This window comes from Python bivittatus, unplaced genomic scaffold (genome assembly GCF_059951505.1).
Source record: "Python bivittatus isolate LINGU-HERP-01145 unplaced genomic scaffold, Pbiv_v1 ctg000480_np1212, whole genome shotgun sequence".
Taxonomy (NCBI): domain Eukaryota; kingdom Metazoa; phylum Chordata; class Lepidosauria; order Squamata; family Pythonidae; genus Python; species Python bivittatus.
The window spans coordinates 30,047,135-30,065,218 of NW_028277075.1; the positions used below are offsets into that span (position 1 = coordinate 30,047,135).

At 38.1% G+C, this 18,084-nt stretch overlaps 1 long non-coding RNA gene across 3 annotated transcripts in view; it reads right to left on the reverse strand.

The window, feature by feature from the left end:
• LOC107326049 (uncharacterized) overlaps positions 1 to 18,084 on the reverse strand; it is a 50,774-nt gene that overhangs the window by 3,568 nt on the left and 29,122 nt on the right. For all 3 annotated transcript variants that reach the window (XR_001559803.3, XR_003084287.2, XR_003084286.2), the window contains one exon: positions 563 to 739. This is a non-coding gene — a long non-coding RNA (uncharacterized LOC107326049). The remainder of the gene's footprint in view (positions 1 to 562; positions 740 to 18,084) is intronic.

Sequence of the window (18,084 nt, forward strand, 5' to 3'; positions counted from 1 at the left end):
ACAAGTGATATTTATGATCAGTCTTCATACTTAGGTTGGTCGCAGTGTCCTCGCAGTCACAACTGCAATCCAAGCACTCAATGCCCAACTCACAACTACGTTGCAGTGTCCCACAGTCATGTGATCACCATTTGCAACCTTCTTTGCCAGCTTCCTATAAGCAAACTGAATGGGGAAGCTGGCAGGAGGTTGCAAATGGCAACCACATGACCTCCTCGCTTAACAACCCGTGGTGATTTGCTTAACCATGGCAACCAGAATTGCTGAAATCTCCATCGGTAAGTGGCGCAGTCACGTGACATCATGCTTTATGACCGTGTCACTTAGTGATAGAAATTCTGGTCCCAATCACTGTGGTTAAGTGAGGACTACCTGTATAGTTTAGACAGAAGTGAGGCCTTTTTGTCCTTATGCATTTCTTAATAAACATAGCATTTGCTTCAAATACAGTGAATTTCTCTTAGCATTCATTACCATTTCCAAGAAAACTATATTACGATTTTCTTTTAAGCAAATGGGATGCTCTGCTATTGAATTATTTACTATTCTTTCAGCATTCTACCTTTATTCAGGAGCATATCCTCTAACAGGGTCTGCTGATGAATTAAACTGTGTAGCATCTTCTACACATGTTAAAAGCACCCTTCCTCCACTGAGGGCTTCAGATGTATTAGGCTACAGATTCCACCATTTTCAGCCAGGGTCGATGGGCACTGTAGATAAATGCTTCTGGAGTATTCTAGAGGAGAAAGAACAATGAAAGGTATGTAATTCCTGTTCATAGCAACTTGTCTATCCTGGCTTTTCCAAAACCATAACCTGTTTAAGTCTTTAGCCCCAAACCCTACTGCCCTGCTTACATACCCAAATGCACTGTCTGGAGGTTGAGTCATGGCAACTGGACTTTTCTTTTTGGTTAGAGACGTTTCACTACTTGTCCAAGCAGCTTCTTCAGTCTGGAAAAGTTGGTTAGGGGGACCCCATAAAAGTCTTCCAGGGTGGCTGTGTTTCTTACTAGCATGATAGGCTCATTGAGGGACAATAGGAGATGTGATTAGTAGAGTCCTTGAGATGGACAAGTAGCGAAATGTCTCTAACCAAAAAGAAAAGAAGTCCAGTTGTCATGACTCAACCTCCAGACAATTCCACCTGGATGACTGAGAATCTTCATAAACATATACCCAAATGCAACTCAAAAGAAAACACCTAGATGTGGTGCTATATTTTTATGGAAGCACATTTGTAAACAATTGCTCTTGAAGACAATTGTTTGACTTCCTGGAGAAAAATTTGGAAACAAATGGTAAAGGAGTATTCTGACCTGGTGTAAAGACTAAATGGTTGATCAAAGTAAAACCAGGAAGGGGCGTAAGGACATTCTTACTGCAGTGAGTCAAATCTTCCAGAGAAGAAACAGGGAGAAAACTCTTATAATTACCTTGGGAAAGTGACAGCCATGAAGATTTTAGTATCTCTGGATATTTTTTAGTAAAATAAGAACATCTCAGAATTTTTCCTTTCCCTAATAAAATGTCCAAGAAATACTTGTTAGCATAATTTTTCTTAAATCAAAATTAGAGTAGGTATGTATTAAATTTCTCTGTAAAAACCATGAATAACATCTTCCTTGCAAATATTATATGGGTTTGTTGATAACAGCCTCTGCCTCTCCCTGTTTATTCATGTTGGAATGATTTTTGAGCAATTGTGATGCATCACAACAACCCCTACACTTACAAGACTGAACCTAGGCTATCTTAGGACATCCCAGGACACTTTCAGCTGCTGCAATCACATATTGCCGAAAGCCAGAATATGATTCTCTAGGTTTTGGTTTAGCATGTTGTGTAAACCAATTTAATTGTAGTTTATTCACTAAATCATGGCTTAGTACATTGTAGGAATCAGATCTTCATTTCTTTCAGTGGGATGCTACTAGTGGAGATGGTATCCAAGTTTCATAATGTCTCTCTGCACAGAACGTAAAGTTTTGAATACAGTACATCCAATTAGTGACTTACTGTCTGTCCCCTTTTGAATCCCATGGGATCCAAATGTACCTCCCCCAATGAATGGAAGAACAAGGTACCCCTTTCTGCATAAAAATAAGAACTATTTATTATAGGTCATGATTCTTTGTTCTCTTGAGTTAAGGACTAGTCCTAGCATATGCTTGACAAAAACTTCCAACCGGTTTTATGAAACTGCGGTCTTTCAGTTCTCATACTATTTCACCCGTCTATGTACGGCTCACAACTCCTTTCAAAGAGCTTCAGAATTGTTTAGTATTCAAGCTTCAATTAGACAGACATTTTTTTAACCTGAAGGGGACAGCTAGCTTATCCAAATTGCTGTTCTCCCTGTATGCTAAACATGGTGATGAGAACTGCTAGTTTCTCACTTTTTTTCCCCCACCATAGGGTTCTTGTGTTGCTTTCTGTCTGCCACCAGAGGACGCTCTTGCTCTTTCGTCCACAGTGTGTATCCAAACACCACAGGCATAAGCATACCCAATGTTAGAGTGTTGCCTCTTTTAAAAAAAATTTTTTAAGTTAACACAAACACACCCATTACTGTCTAGAGCAGCGTTTCTCAACTTGGCCACTTGAAGATGTGTGGACTTCAATTCCCAGAATTCCCCATCCAGCAAGGTTGAGAAACACTGGTCTAGAGTAACAGAGAAGCTAAGCCAACACAATTTTGCCTGTCTCTTGCAGACTCATATGCTACTCTGTCAGGTTTCCCTTCTCTCTCTCTCTCTGCCTCCTCCCCATCCCACAGTGCACCATTCCAGGAACTGCAGGGAAAAAGGGGAGTTGTGGCAAAAATGGTTCTTTCTTTCTGACGGTTGTCAGGCAAGCAGGTTTCATTCACAGAAATGTTGCTTTAAAGTCATTCAATCTGGTTACAGCAAGGTACGCATGTTATGTTTTCAAAAATATGTACCCTGAAAGGGAGCAGGATACAAATACTCTCCCCTTGCAGGCACGTGGGCCCTGCTTCATATACTCAGCAGCTATGCCCATGTGCACGTCATAAGCACGTATGATCTTCACGACGATCTTGGAATACATTCACAGAATCTTCTCCTTTCCAATCACCAGGCTCCCTATCCTTCTAACCACCTATCCAGCCATCCCCAGGGAACAAGTTGTAATGTGTTCTTCCCCCATCTATACCCCCACCTGCACACACATACACATAAGCACACACACCACAAAATCACTGGCAATCTTATCACATTCAATCTTATCCTCTCTCTTCTCTTACATGCACGTGTTGCCGTCCCCCCCACCCCCCACTTGTCTCCTGCAATATTACTGGAGCAGAAGTTCATTTTGAAATATGAGCAGCGAGGGCACCACGAAATTGAGAGTTTAAAATTCTCTCGTTTCCACCACTGACCCGATGGAACTAAATTCTGTGCAGGGAAATTAAAAAAGGTAGTCCAACCACTAGATGGGACTCGCATTGCAACTAAAGACTGATACTGTTGCAACTGCACACTTTTTTTTAAAGCTTTTAAAAATAGAACACAGGTTGTAAAGTTCAGTAGTTCATCTACAAGCAGCCATAATTAATGAGAAACAGATTGAGGTAGCTTTTTCAGCTTTATGCTTTGGGGAAGATACTTTTTCAAAAAAATGGCTGCAGATCCATCTCTGAATTATGGTTCTAATGCAAAACTGAAGTTGGATGTATGTAGAAGGAAAAAAGGTATGCTGGGATTCTATGCAATGGTTTCTCTAGATTAAACTTGACTGTACTAAGATTTCCACTAAGTAGAGCTAAGTATCCAAACCCGGGGTGGGGGGCAGCTTAAAAGCTAATGTGGTGTACAGCATTTTGCCAGATTATGACCAAGGAAAATGAAGGTGGACAAAAAATGGCCTAAACTGGCATTTTTAGTTCTTGGAATTAGGTGGGAAGCAAAGCAAGGACTTAGAAGATGGTCTTGTGAAGACTTACAATGAAGAAAAGCCTATGGTCAATATTCGCCACTATTCCTAAGTTCACTGTCATCATATCTAAAATATGAACCACTGGAAATAACACTGATGAATTATTGTCTCATTTCTTTGACATCAGCTTTGATCATTTACTGACATCTAAATAGGGGATGTCAGTCTAGAGATTTTTGTTTTTGCAATCACGTAACTGACTGCATGACTAGTGTCGGTTTTCAGCCATATCAAAACTGCGAAGCTAAATAACTATACAATCCACTCAGATGCTAGCCTGTTAAGCACAAAGGGAATTCAGGTATCAAATACAGAGCTGGAGTTTTAAACTGGCCAAAATCTATACAGTAGTATGATATCAACAGCTTTTCAATTTCAATCATTGAATGAGTGTGTGTGTCTGTGTGTGTGTGTGTGTGTGTATATATATATAACAACTCTAAAGTGCATTTGATTTCAAAAGTTCGAACTCCTTGGAAACTCTACTGGACTACAATCCCTATCCTGCTCAGACACAAAATTCACTGAGTGTCTTCAGCTTAATGAACATCTCTCATTCTAACCTACCTGTCAGGGTTGTTGGAAAAATAAAATGAATGGGGGGAATGAAAATACTAACTCCTTGATGGAAGGTTATTATGCAAACATCACAATTAAAACACACACACACACACACACACACGATTGCATATAACCGCATTACTTTTTACAACCAGCAAATTGGAGGAAGTTACTGAAACTAAGACTGAACACTCATTTAGATGCCAAGTTTTAGACAAGCTGCAGCTTCTGAATGTCTTTGGGGACAGCCCCGCACATGAAGCATAATAGTGTATAGAGCAGACAAATAATTGTGCAGACTTCACATTTGCAAGATTATGACTTAAAATATTTAGCTACCAGGCACATGCGCAACTGACAGAACAGCTGAAATGAATACAAAACACGCTGCTGGCAACCATGTCTGGGCATTAGAGATGCAGCCACTGCCATCAGAACGTCTTCACTGAACTTCAACTTCCATATTCTTCTTCTGCTTCTGCTCAGAAAGTTCTCAGCCGTTTTCCGTCTCATGCGTCCAAAGTAAATATTTCAGAGGAGGAGGAGGAGGCGGCGGCGGCGATGGCAGCATCATCCTTGGACAGAAATGAAGGCCTACCCAGTGGATCATTTTTCAGTTAATATAGTGAACACTGATGATGGCAACAGTAGTTGAAGAGGGCAGGATAATATCTGTTGTTGGTAAAATGACATATTTATCATTATTCATGTTTGTTCATGAATTTAAAAAAATGGAAAGGCCAAAGAAAGAACCAGAGCAACGCATCAGAACTGCAACTGACCATCTACTTATTGGCTATATTTGTACAGCATACTAACCATCATGTGGCTTGACTGCTCTTGGCTTATAATGTTGGGTGAACACAGCCATTTGAGGTCTGTTGAATTAACTATAGTTAAACTATGACTCAACCTCTGCATTCAGATATTTGAATGCTAACCATAAAGTGGTTTGTTTGTTTTGGCTTTCTATAGTGTGTGAACCTGTCCCAAGATAGACACTATGGTTTACAACTATACTGGATGGGTTCACAGACTTCCTAAGCTAAACACATACTATAATATAGCATTATGTATAAACTGGGCCAATTTCTTTCAATCTTAATTGAAGGGGAGAAAGACAAATATAAGGAGCCAGCTACTGTTCAACCATCAGATGATAAGGGAGCACCGTTTTTTAAAAAATATTTGACAGAAGATTCTTATTTCTATAGAAATCTGCTGGGGCACAAGATGGCAGGCAACATTTTACTTTGAAGCATTTTTGGCCATTCCCAAAAATATCAAATTAAAAAGTAAACCAGAAGCAATCATAAGCAAATACATATATCAGCAGGCACGGTATTACCTACTTGTGGAGGAGAGAAGAAACATTGAAGAACTGGCACCATTTTAGTGTTTGAGAAGGATCCATCTCATTTTTAATTTAATGTTTTAAAAATAAACTAGTTGTGGAGGCAACTTTTTTCCAGAATGTTGGTAAAAGTAAATATTTGTAGGGGACAAACTAATAAATCCTATGCTACATGATGTAATAGCAAAGGAAGGTGAATGAACTGATACTCCTGTTGATGAAATGCCTTTTGTTTGTACATATTAAGCCAATAAATCTTCCTGTCCCAGCAGTCAAAGTTAAGGGAAGGGAATGCGGTTAGTAATTAACCATACTTGAATCCTCTTACCCCCAAACTACCAATTTATTTCAACAGAGTTTAGAATAGGTGAGTCCCCAAAAACTCTACAAATGCCTTAGTTCTCTATTTGTAAATAAAGGCAATGTGCTAAACAGCTCATCATGGAAAAATGGGATAGTTGCACATAAGAACTCAGGTCATAAATGGACATTGATTCAATAATGTAGGCAGAGGAAAACTCCAGTAGGTAACCTAGTGAACATACTTCATGTGTTCAGGACAAACTCTTGTAAAACTGAAAGAAGGGCAGATTCCCACCCATCCCCAACTTCCCACAGATAGACACCCAAAAAATCCCTTATATTGGCCCACAGAGAGTTCACTAAGAATGTACTGTTATCTTTTATCTTTGCCTGACTGGCCATTCCTGTTCACTCTGAGAACTGTCCTTCTGTGACAGCCCCCCTAAAACAGTGTAACAGTGCCCTCAAAAGCATCTGATAAATTGACCCTATGCTGAATGGCCTAAATAGATGGAATTCAGCTGTAGTCATTCTTCTGCCCCCATAGCCTCTCCCCTGCAATCCTATTTATACAATAGACTGACCCTTTATCATTCCACCAAGGGTTTTTAGGAAGAGATGTTTCGCCACTAGAGGGTTTATGAATTGCTGGCTACACTCAGGGCATTAGAGATATAGCATTTTTCTTGACTAGGCAAAAGGCTGGTTTTCAATTATCCCCTCCATTCTGTGAAATTGTGGAGGGAGGGAGGGAGGGAGGGAGGGGCTGTCTATCCAAATCCCAGAGGTGGCCCAGATTATTTCTTTCCAGCTATGCTATCTGCAATGAAGTGCGAACATGTGCTGAAACCCCAAGACTAACCAGAAATTTCTCTTCACTTTTCCTCGGTATTCCAAAAAACTGAGGACTGTACTCAGAAGGGAAGAGTAAGAGCAAGGAGAGGCCCGCTTGTAACATCCAGGCAGCAGTCCAAAGGACCTCTTTTCAACCATCTTCTCTGCAAAAATCCCTAAATCTGTAACTCATTTTGCAGGGCTGACAGTATTTTATCTGAAATTCTGAGCCTGTGAATTTCCTTTCATTTTTCCTATGTTTCCATTTCCCCAATAGACTCCTTTTTGTACAGTGGTGCTTAAAAGTTTGTGAATGCTTTTGAATTTTCAATATTTCTGCATAAATAAGACCTAAAATGTGATCTGTTCATTATGTAAGTATAATGTTTTGACTCATTTAATTGAGTTCTCTTTATCTGGTTTTAGGACTTGTGTGGTCATATTTTAGGTCTTATTTATGAAGAAATATTGATAATTCAGTAGGATTCACAAACTTTTAAGCACCGCCGTATCTAGAGAGTTGGCTTCATTACTTTAATGAGGTAATTTTCAATCAAATTTCTCCTTGTACACAAAACAGGCTACACAGATATCTCACCTGTTTTTGGACGGGAGAAGTCCTTGCTACAAAACACCAGCTGGACAGACTAATGTGCATCAGGAGATTCCTCTGACTGGCGAAATGATCCTTTACTGGGGATCCATTTGATGAAGAGGTCTTCCCGTAAGGGTTTCAATGACCACCCCTCCCAGTTTCTAACAATTGGTTGGCTGGTGGTGGGATATGTTTTGAAGAGTTTAATGAAAAATTCCAAATGGGAAAAAGTGTTTAAACCAATTTCCCCAAGTGATCTTGAAACTGAAACTGAAAGAGATTCACACACAGGATGTGTGTGTGTGGGGGAGGTGCTGCTGTTGGTTTTACTGAGGGCTACCTATGAAGGAGGTGGGGAAAGGAACTGTTGTGGTCCACTTTCCAGTGGGGTCAGGCATAAATGAGAAGAGATGCAGGAACTGCAAGAAGATTGGCACACTTTCCCTTTGTATCTGGTACTGCAGAATGTCATCAATTGGTTGTCCCAGGGCTGTGTTCAAAAACAACCCATTTTTGACAACAGTCACTTCTTTCCTCTCCTTTCCCACTGCCAGAACTACAAAACGGTGTTCACATGGTTCAATGCTGCTTCACATTTGGAAGATAAAACTCTAACCACATTTTAGGCAGTTCATGCTGAGAAGCTTATCTTCCTAATTTTTGCTCTGCCTACTTTGACCTCTCAATCCTTCTGCCCCACCCCATTTGCAAAACAGGCAAGCATGTATATTCCAGCAGAGGCAATTTTTTCTTTTTTCTTGTTTATATAACTCCAGAACTCAAGAGAAGCACATTAGCAGTTTCCATGCTTTTTTCCCTTGACTTAGGTTCAGTTAGTGTATGAAATGCTTTAGTTTATACAGAAGGTTTGTGCTAATCACTTTTGTCAGAGCTCGAGAACTCTAAAGGGCTACTTCAGCCTTCTTGTGAGTTTGCCTTGTCATTTTCAGTTCAAACATTTTCTTTTGCAACCAAGATGTCCAGGAAATTCCCCAGCATCCTGCGATTCCAGAACAAGAAAGACACACACACACACACAAACGTATATTCAAATGTGCATATCGTTGCAACACAAGCACAAGCCACGTGGGAGGGACTGAACAAAGGGGAAGAATCTCAGTCGCTTCTGTCACTGCACCAAACCCCAGCAGAACAAGATGGAATTTTGCACAGGACTCTTCTCAGCCACAAAAGACTGGTGCTTCTCCTCCCCCCCCTTTTTTTTACCTAAATAGATCATCTTCATGCACATAAAAGAGGAATTGAAAAGCATGGAGCATTCTCTAAATAAAGACTCAAGACTCTGTAAAATTTGAACAATTAACTGTTTGTACTGCCCATTAAAAATCAGTCTAGACATAGCCTAAGTCACAAGGAAGTAAAGATTTGTTAGTTTACCCAGAACAGGTTTCTTATCAAGTTAGGCGTACAAGACAAGGGAAGGGCTAAAATCTGGTTGCCAGTTGTTTTTAATTTTGCATTCCCTTAATTGTACTCTGCTTCCTATCCATTGTGCAGAACTTTTCTGCAGAACTTTTCTAGTTGCAAAGCAGTGTATGCCTTTGATTCTTTAAATTTTAAAACTCCAGAGAATGTCTTGAAGAGAAACTCTTATCGTCTTCCTGCCAAGGCTGACTAGTTGTAACACAATTCTTGCCACACCTTAATCAAATCCTATGAGCCATATCTTGAACCTGAATCTGTCTGGCTGTCACCATACATACATATCCCAAGTTTTCCAAAGGGTTTTTTACTGTGTCTTGTTCTGTCATTCAGCTCAACTTTTCTTTTTGCTTTTTGAAAAGTTCTTTTTGCATCCAACTCCACCGTTGAAAGTTTCAGTAAAGCCCGGTATCATTTGAAGTAACATCTGTGTTTTTCTCCCAAAACATTGCTGAGGGAGCAATACTTTAGTACCCTGTAGCCTATATAGAGTAGCAAAATTAAAATCATGCAAACCAAAGAGAGATGCTAACAAAAGGGCAAAATGGATCCGATCTCATTAGCATTCCTGCCCAGATTAAACAAAGTACTAAGTGGGAATGAACAGCATCAATGAAGGGAAAGTTAAAAAGAAAAAAGTGTGCTATCTAGAGTGTTAGAATATTTCATTAGAGCCTTGCATGTGATGAGCGACAACAAAAACTCTGCAACGTTTGAGGAGCCAGTTGGACTCTGTCAACAGTTGGACTCTCTCAACACACTTGCGTCACTTATGTCCAATCAAGAGATGTTGTCATATGTATAAATGCAGACTTTCAAAGGAGTGGGAGAGGTTTAATGAAAAAAGGCTACACCTATCCTAATAATTGCTCCTCTGTTTTGCTTCTTATCCTAGAGCAGTGTTTCTCAACCTTAGCAACTTTAAGGTGTGTGGACTTCAACTCCCAGAATTCCCCAGCCAGCATGCTGGCTGGGGAATTCTGGGAGTTGAAGTCCACACACTTTAAAGTTGCTAAGGTTGAGAAACACTATCCTAGAGAGAAATATTGACAAAGTATCCATGAACATGTTTGTAAAAAATTTCAGCACATATAATAACGGCCTTGAATAGCAACGGGCAAACCTAAGTAGAGGTCGATTACATAGCCAAGCATATTTGACCTTATGAGGTGGATCTTTTTAGAAAGGCTTAGGATTGGCTAAAATTGGAGGGGGGGGGGAAATCAAGAGTTGATACTCTTGGATTAATAAGGCTAGCTATATAAAGAAGAAATAAAAAGCATCTTTATCAATGCCCTTTTCTAGACCCAGCAGTTTAGGTAAACTTCCTCTGATTTAATTCAATTTAAATTGTTGTTGTTGTTGTTCAGTCGTTAAGTCGTGTCCGACTCTTCGTGACCCCATGAACCATATCACACCAGGCCTTCCGGTCTTTCACTGCCTCCCTGAGTTTGCTCAGTTTCATGCTCATTGCTTCAGTGATGCTATCTAACCATCTCATCCTCTGCCATCCTCTTCTCCTTTTGCCTTCAATCTTTCCCAGCATCAGGGTCTTTTCCAAATTTAAATTAATTTAATTATAAGAGGTTTTTTTTTTTAAGTTAATGCAAAGAAAATTCAGACTAACACAGTTTTACCATAGGACAAATGTGAATATGATACTTTCCATTGATTATTTTTTCTTTTGCTTCTGTACTGCATGTTTTAACTTAGCAGTCAATTAGGTCTAGGGCGGGATGTACACACTACAAAATAGATGAATAAACATTTCAGAAATGTGATGGCAACCCAATTCAAAGTCAGTCAGGAAGGCACAAGTATCCTTTACTGCATGGACACTCACCATTCAGAGACTCCATCATCTATTTATTTTGTCATACTTGTATCCAGCTTGCAAAGAATTTGCAACAACTTACTTGCTGGATTAGCAAGCACTCTCTTTGGTTTTGCGGTTATAATAGATATAGCACAACTGTAGAAACTAGCCTTCAAGTAAAGGTTTTAAGGTACTCAGAAACTGCAAAGGAGAACATAATTCAGTGGATGGAACCAGTGATTTTGAAATGGCCACACATGTAGTAAGATGCTTTTGCATCCTTCACTTGATGTGGCAAATATTTATTTATGACATTTTGTGTACTTACACACAAACATTTGTACATGCATATGTATCACATATGCCCATATGCTACTCTCTTCTGGGGTAATTAGTGTTATACAAGAAATAATAAACTTATGTTAAATAAGAAATAATAAGCAAAGAAACTGAAGGTATAAGATGAAGAAAAAGGAAATATAGCTAAATTTAGTTTATATCAAGAGCATTCACTATACATCTCCATTCCTTTCTACCCTTGTAAACCCTCCTTGTTTCTATAATGTCCATACACCACTTTGTATATTACATACATACATACATTTAAAGTTCTCAGCATTCTCTTTTTGAGGATATCATCAATTTCATCCAACCATGATATTTCTGTCTTTAACTTCCTCTCAACCCATTCATTCTTCTTTCATATGTATGATTTATGATTGGATGCTCATTCAGTCTCCCTATATGACTAAACCAGTTCAATATAGTTCTTTTGTACTGGACACTCACATTTCTGTTCAGTTCACCTTAATTCAGCACCCGTTCACTGCTGACCTTATCTCTTCTTGTTTTACTACACACACTTCTTAAGTATTTTCTTACTTTTATTTTTCTCCCAATATATCTTTCTATTCCATATAAGATAAGTGGGCAGAAGCACAGTCTTGTACACAGCCATTTTCACTTCTTCTGACAAATATCAATTCCTTACCACTCACCGCCTACTACCTGTTACCTTTTTAGCAGCATTTGCACATTTAAAAATTTTTCCATCCATTTTCCCAGGTAAACATTCTGTCAATTACAGAAATTTATCTGCTTGCTCTAACTTTTTACCATATGTACAGTTTTCAATCATTCACTCTATCTTCCCTGTCAAACACAACTACCTTGGCCTTTGATCCATTAATTTTCAGATCCATACTTCCTGTAGCATCATACAACTATTTAATATTTACTGAAAATTATTCACATTCTTAGCCAATAACATGGCATTTTATGCTTACAAAAGTACACAAACATTCACATCCTAATCAATAAACCTCTAACATCACTACAAGCATTTGTTATACATTTATCCGTAAACAACCATCACATAACCTTGTCTTTTTTTTTTTTTAAATTCGTTCAATCATGTCTAGTTCTCAGAGACTGCTTGGACAAGTCCCTGCAGTTTTCTTGGCAAGGTTTTTCAGAAGTGGTTTGCCATTGCCTCCTTCCTAGGGCTAAGGGAAAGTGACAGGCCTAAGGACACCCAGCTGGTTTTGTACCTAAGGAAGGACTGAACTCACCATCTCCCATTTCTAGCCTGGTGCCTTAACCATTGGACCAAACTGTCTCTCTAAATATTCCATTTACTTTGCTGAAAAGACCTTTCACTCCATATTTGTGCAAAGCGTTCTATTATTCTAGCCTATTAACTTTATCATATGCTTTCTCTAAACCAACAAAAGGACAGTAAACTTTCTCACATTCATATCTTCCTCAATGTCATGCTAAAGAGCAAAAATCTGTTTTGCCACCACCTGCTTCACATAAAGCCATGTTGCACTTCTCAAACTTTCTTTGTCACCATCTCTCATAACTTTTTTATCAAAATTCTGCCAAACACCTTCCCAGGCATGCTTAACAAAGTAATCCTCCTGTAGTTTTTGACTTTACTCTTGATATATCTCCTTTTCTATAGAACAATAGCAGTCTTCTTCCATTCATCAGACATAGATGCACTCTTCACACACACATTAAGCAAGTCATACAGCCACTTCAGAAGCAAATTCTATCCATAATTTAACATTTCTTCAGATAAACCATCTATTCCTGCAGGCTTACATTTTTCAACGTTCTTGTAGCATTTATGAGCTCCTTTTCATCATTTTTTCTTGGTCCCTAACATTTATAGCAGTAGTTTCAATTCCACTTTCTGACATATAACTATCATTCCTATACAACTATATACTCCTTTCAACATTCCCTCATTTCAGTTTCATCCCAAATTATTTCATAATTTTTATTTTTAATTCCATACATTCCACTGGAGGCTCCTTCATTTGTCCTCTTTCCACCCGCTTCTAAAACACGTACTATTAGACAATAAATACCATATCATGAACGCATTTAGTTTTTAATCTTATTCCCAGAATTTCAATGTTACAGAAAAGGTACAAGTCCAGTACTTTTATTTCAGAACATCATTTCAGCACCCTTTACAATGCCATTCAAAAGCCCAAGAGTGATTTGAACAAAATGGTTTAAGAAATGGAATAATAGCAATGGCACACCAATACATAATTTAAATATTCTCCATTAATGTTTTGACTCACTGCTGAGACTCAGTAAAATACCTGAATTTTTAAGAACACTGTATTTAGGTTCTAAGCTAATCTACTGTTTCAATTATAGTGCTTTCTCAAGATCTTAATAGTAGTTGAGACTTTAAAAGACTGAGGCCCAATTAGGAGGTGGATCTAACATTTATGAAATGAAGATAACTGGGATAAGTAGGCTATCACTGGGATCTTGGCACATTATTTGTCTGTCCCATTCCACCCAGGAAGAATCATAACACACCAATTATATATGAGACAGAACATTGGTTGGCAGGTGAATTCTTTATCCCATAATGATGCACCTGAGAATTAACAGAACTGCTGGTCTGGCTTTGCCTATTATTATACATATGGAAGTAATGTTTAGATACAATAATAATTAATTATATTAAAGAGAATAATGGCTTTTAAATGCTTTAGAAGTTCAGTAGGTTATCTATGTAAGTTGAAAATATTTTCAGAGGGTACGGAAGAGTTATTACATCATTACAGTCACTGGAAGCAAATGACTATAATACTGAATATTACTAAAGAAACATTAAATTAATCCAACCAATTAGCAGATTTGATTGTTTTCTTGTAGTATTGCTGCAGTCTTCTGTTTAACTAGTACTGTAACTACATTTTTTTTTCATTTGTATTCCAATAGGGTCACTCTGCTAGTGGACCCAGTTGCTGATCTTGGAGGATACATTTTCCACTACCTCTTGACCTTCTCAAGCTTTCAACTGTTATGTATAGATATTCTTTTGTAGGTTTTCTTGCTTACTTTCCCTCCACAGGGAAAAGCAAAAAAATACTGGATACAAATACAAAGAATTTTAAAAATTAATATTCAGTTGAAAGCAGCTAGGTCTCCACATCTATTGGGGATACAGAACTTCTCCAGTTGTTCATCCTTCTGTGCCCAGCCATTCAACACCTGCTGGTTTAAACTGGCTGTTGCAGCTTCAAAAATTTCCTCCAAGCAACCATCTGGAGGAAAAATATTTTAAAAGTTAATGGTATAGCCCTCTTTTATTTGGAGAATAAAATTTGGAGACTGGTAACAGGGACAGCCAATATCAGGCTGGTACAGATTTCTGCTGACCTGAGAAAGGTGAAGTGTATCAACACAGTAATGGGGAAAAGCCCCTGTAACTGTTTGAATTTGGAATACACACTTTTTCCCATTCTCTATAATGCTATTCAGTCCTCTTCTCTTTATACATAATTTCATTAAGAATTTTGATTATAATAGTAAAATCTAATGCAAACTAAAGAAAGAAAATAGAAAGGAGTAAAAAGTGCAAGGAAAAAGAAAAAAGAGAAGAAAAAACAAAAATAAAGAGAAAAAAATATATAAAGAAGTGCCTTCCAACCTTCAGCACAAGTATAAACAAATGCAGTGATTGTTCACCCCCTCTAAAGTTACATCCATTTATCTCTTCATCCCATATCCTATCTCTTATCTATCAACAAGTCCATAAAACATCATCTTTTTAATTCTGGTGTCAGCAGAAAGTCCATTAAGGGTTGCCAGAGGTAACAACATATCTTGTTTTAACCTTGATCAAATAAACCAACTTTATATTCCTTCCTTTTACTTCTAACAGTCTTAATCTTTAGTTCACTCAAATATTGTTGTAGGATTTAATTTCTCTTCATTTCTTCTTTGTCCCATTGCACAGAGTTCTTCAAGGCTTTAACAAGGCTCTTTTGTAAATCCAATAGGAAAAAATTATCCAGGTCACTCTCTTGGTTTTCATTTGTATTTCCCTTTTAAATTTTAAATCCTCAGCCAATTTCTTTTGTAGATCCAGTGAAACATCCTTTTCTAAGCAATTCTCTTGGCCTGTCAGTTGTAAATCCACTTTTGATACGATTTCTATCTTGTCAGTTAAAAGTTGTTCTATATCTGTCATTTCTTCAGTAACGTCTTTTGGACTATAGTCTATCCATAGAAACAGACATCATTACTGACATTGTTGATATTGTGGCTACTATTTTGTGATTCTTCAAAAGTCTCATTTTTATTGTTATAATGGTTTGCATCATTTTATAGGCCTGTATATCTTTCTTCTACCTAAAATCTTTAGTTCCCTCTAATGTTGTTTTTTAAATCATGAAATTGCTTATCTTCATTATGTCCTGTAAAAACTAAAACAGGATCTATTTCCCACGAGAAGCTGTTTGTTCTTTATAATTAATTCCAAAATCTTATTGTAAAAGTTTCATATTCCAATTTTATCTGGGCCCTTAGTCTGTTTATAACTTTCTAAAATCAAGATCTTACTTAGCTTTTTGCTGTTTATTTCAGATTCTTCAAATTCTGAAGCTTATGATTAAAACTTTCTTTCATTCAGGATTGAAGGCAGACTCACCTGGTGTTTTCAAACTCGTGGTTCCGAAGGTCTCTAACAGCTTAAAAGTAGTTAATGAGCAATTTCCAAAAGTGATTAGAAAGTGAGGTGTGAACTTAGTGTCCTTTAAAAGGCTCCACCACAGTTGTGAGCAAGATGGCTAATCCCGACATCTTCCAGTGCTCAAACCTGCGGAAAACCACTGTCCTGCGGTCTCTTGTGAGGAGCAGCCATCCGGAGCACAGTGGGCGATCTCCTGTCCTCTCCTTATCGGAAGAGGTTCCAAGGAACTGGTTTACTCACTGGTTCCTTGGTCTTTGCCGTGGTCATCAGCTCCACTTTCGCAGAGCCATCTTCAGTTTGCTATACCTCCCCCAGAAGTCACTCTATTCAGTCCTCTTCTCTAAAACTTAGTTTCAGCAAACTGTTTTCCAGTATAGATTCACTTCCATTATGCTATCATTACTAGGTTCTCCTTATCCTTTTTCATACCTACAATGCCATTATAAAATACTGCCCTATCCTTTTAGATTTCAAGGCCACTTGTCAGGAAGCATGTTCCATCCATTTCTCAGGACTTGGAATTAGAGCTAAATAAATAGGAATAATAACACAAAGAGCATTTACTACTATTTGTTCAGAGCTGGCACTGTTTTCTAAATCAAAACTCAGCTCAAACAGTAACAAGAAACCCCAGTGGCATATCTGTTATACAAGAGACCTAGCAAATGTTATAGTTGAAAGTAATTATTTCCCACATATGGGTAAGATCCCCACTAGGGACTTGTGACATAATCCATCCATCATGGTGCCAAAATAACACTAATGAGGACAAGCTTTATGTTGCCTCAGCAATGACTGGGTAATGCTAGATGTTGTGTTACTAGAGAGATTTTGCCCCTCTCTCTCTCTCTCTCTCTCGCCTCAGATAGAGGTAGAGATAGAGAGAGGGATAGACATAGACATAGAGACATATATACATACACACACATATAGGTTTAGCATCTAACATAGCATTAGTTGCCATGGAAAGCATCTCCTCTACAATTTTACTATGAATTATCAAATCCCATTGTTGTGCTAGGGGAAGTTGTGTGGCCCCAATAAACCCTCTCCTGTCAAGCAAATTACTGTTAATTATGTGTTTGAAATATCAACATCTCTTTTTGAAATGTTCAAAACCACATTCAGGTAATACCTTCACTGAAAAGCAAAGCCTTTTTCTACTTGAGCTTAACTATGGAACCAACCATGCAGTTTTCTTGACCAACAATATGGAAGTGATTTGCATTATTACTACTGGTCTACAGCTCTGGAATTTTCTGATGTCTCCCATTCAAGCATTATTCAGATTTCACTCTGCTTAGCTTCTAAGTCCAGACGAGACCAGTAAAGTACTGCTTCTTGTAGACTATTAGAATCATCCAAAATAACACAAAACACTATGCAAGCATTTGAATTCTTCAGAACTTTTCACTAGGCAAGTTATTACAAAGAAAAAAGAAAAAAAGAAGAAAATAATAGAGAAGAGACCAAAACAGCTCAAAAATTAGCTCAGAAGTTGTAATCATGGACAATGAAATTAAAACTAATTCTGCCAAAAATATCTGTGCTTGCAACTTGTTTATAATGCAACAAGATTGTAACCTGTTTATAGTATGACCACTAGTGGTTTCTTAAAGTTTATGCCCCTAGATATTTGTCTGCTTTCACTTCTAGCCTTTACCATGAGATGGCCTCTTGCTGGTTGCACCAGCGGTCATTATCAAAGATGTAGTTTGGATTTCAGTATACAGTGCATGCCTGAGGTCATTACACGCCTCCTTAAGCAAACAGGGATCCACGCCAATTGATAAATCATTTACAAGCATAAGTCAAAAGTGAAGAGCGAGAGATTAACCAGGTCACCGCGTGTCCTGACAGAATGACGTGTTGGAAGAGCTGAACCAGCAGATCCTAGAAGTGTAGCCAATAAGATCCCCATGAGCGGAGTGAAATGCATGAGAAAAGCAAGACACCTTTTCACCAGTCTGGATTAGCAGCTAAAATATTTAGCACTGAACTCAGCGACCGAAGATCAGTACTTTGCTCAAACATAAAAATCGCTGATGATTTTAGGAAAGTCACTCATTCCTACATGAGATTTGAAAGACTGGATTTGAAAGACAAATGTGGGAAGAAAACAACAGGGGGAAAATATCAATTAGAATGCATCTCTGTTGTTTCTGTGGCAATAATTTTAAACTCTTCCTCTCTCCCCTCATCAAA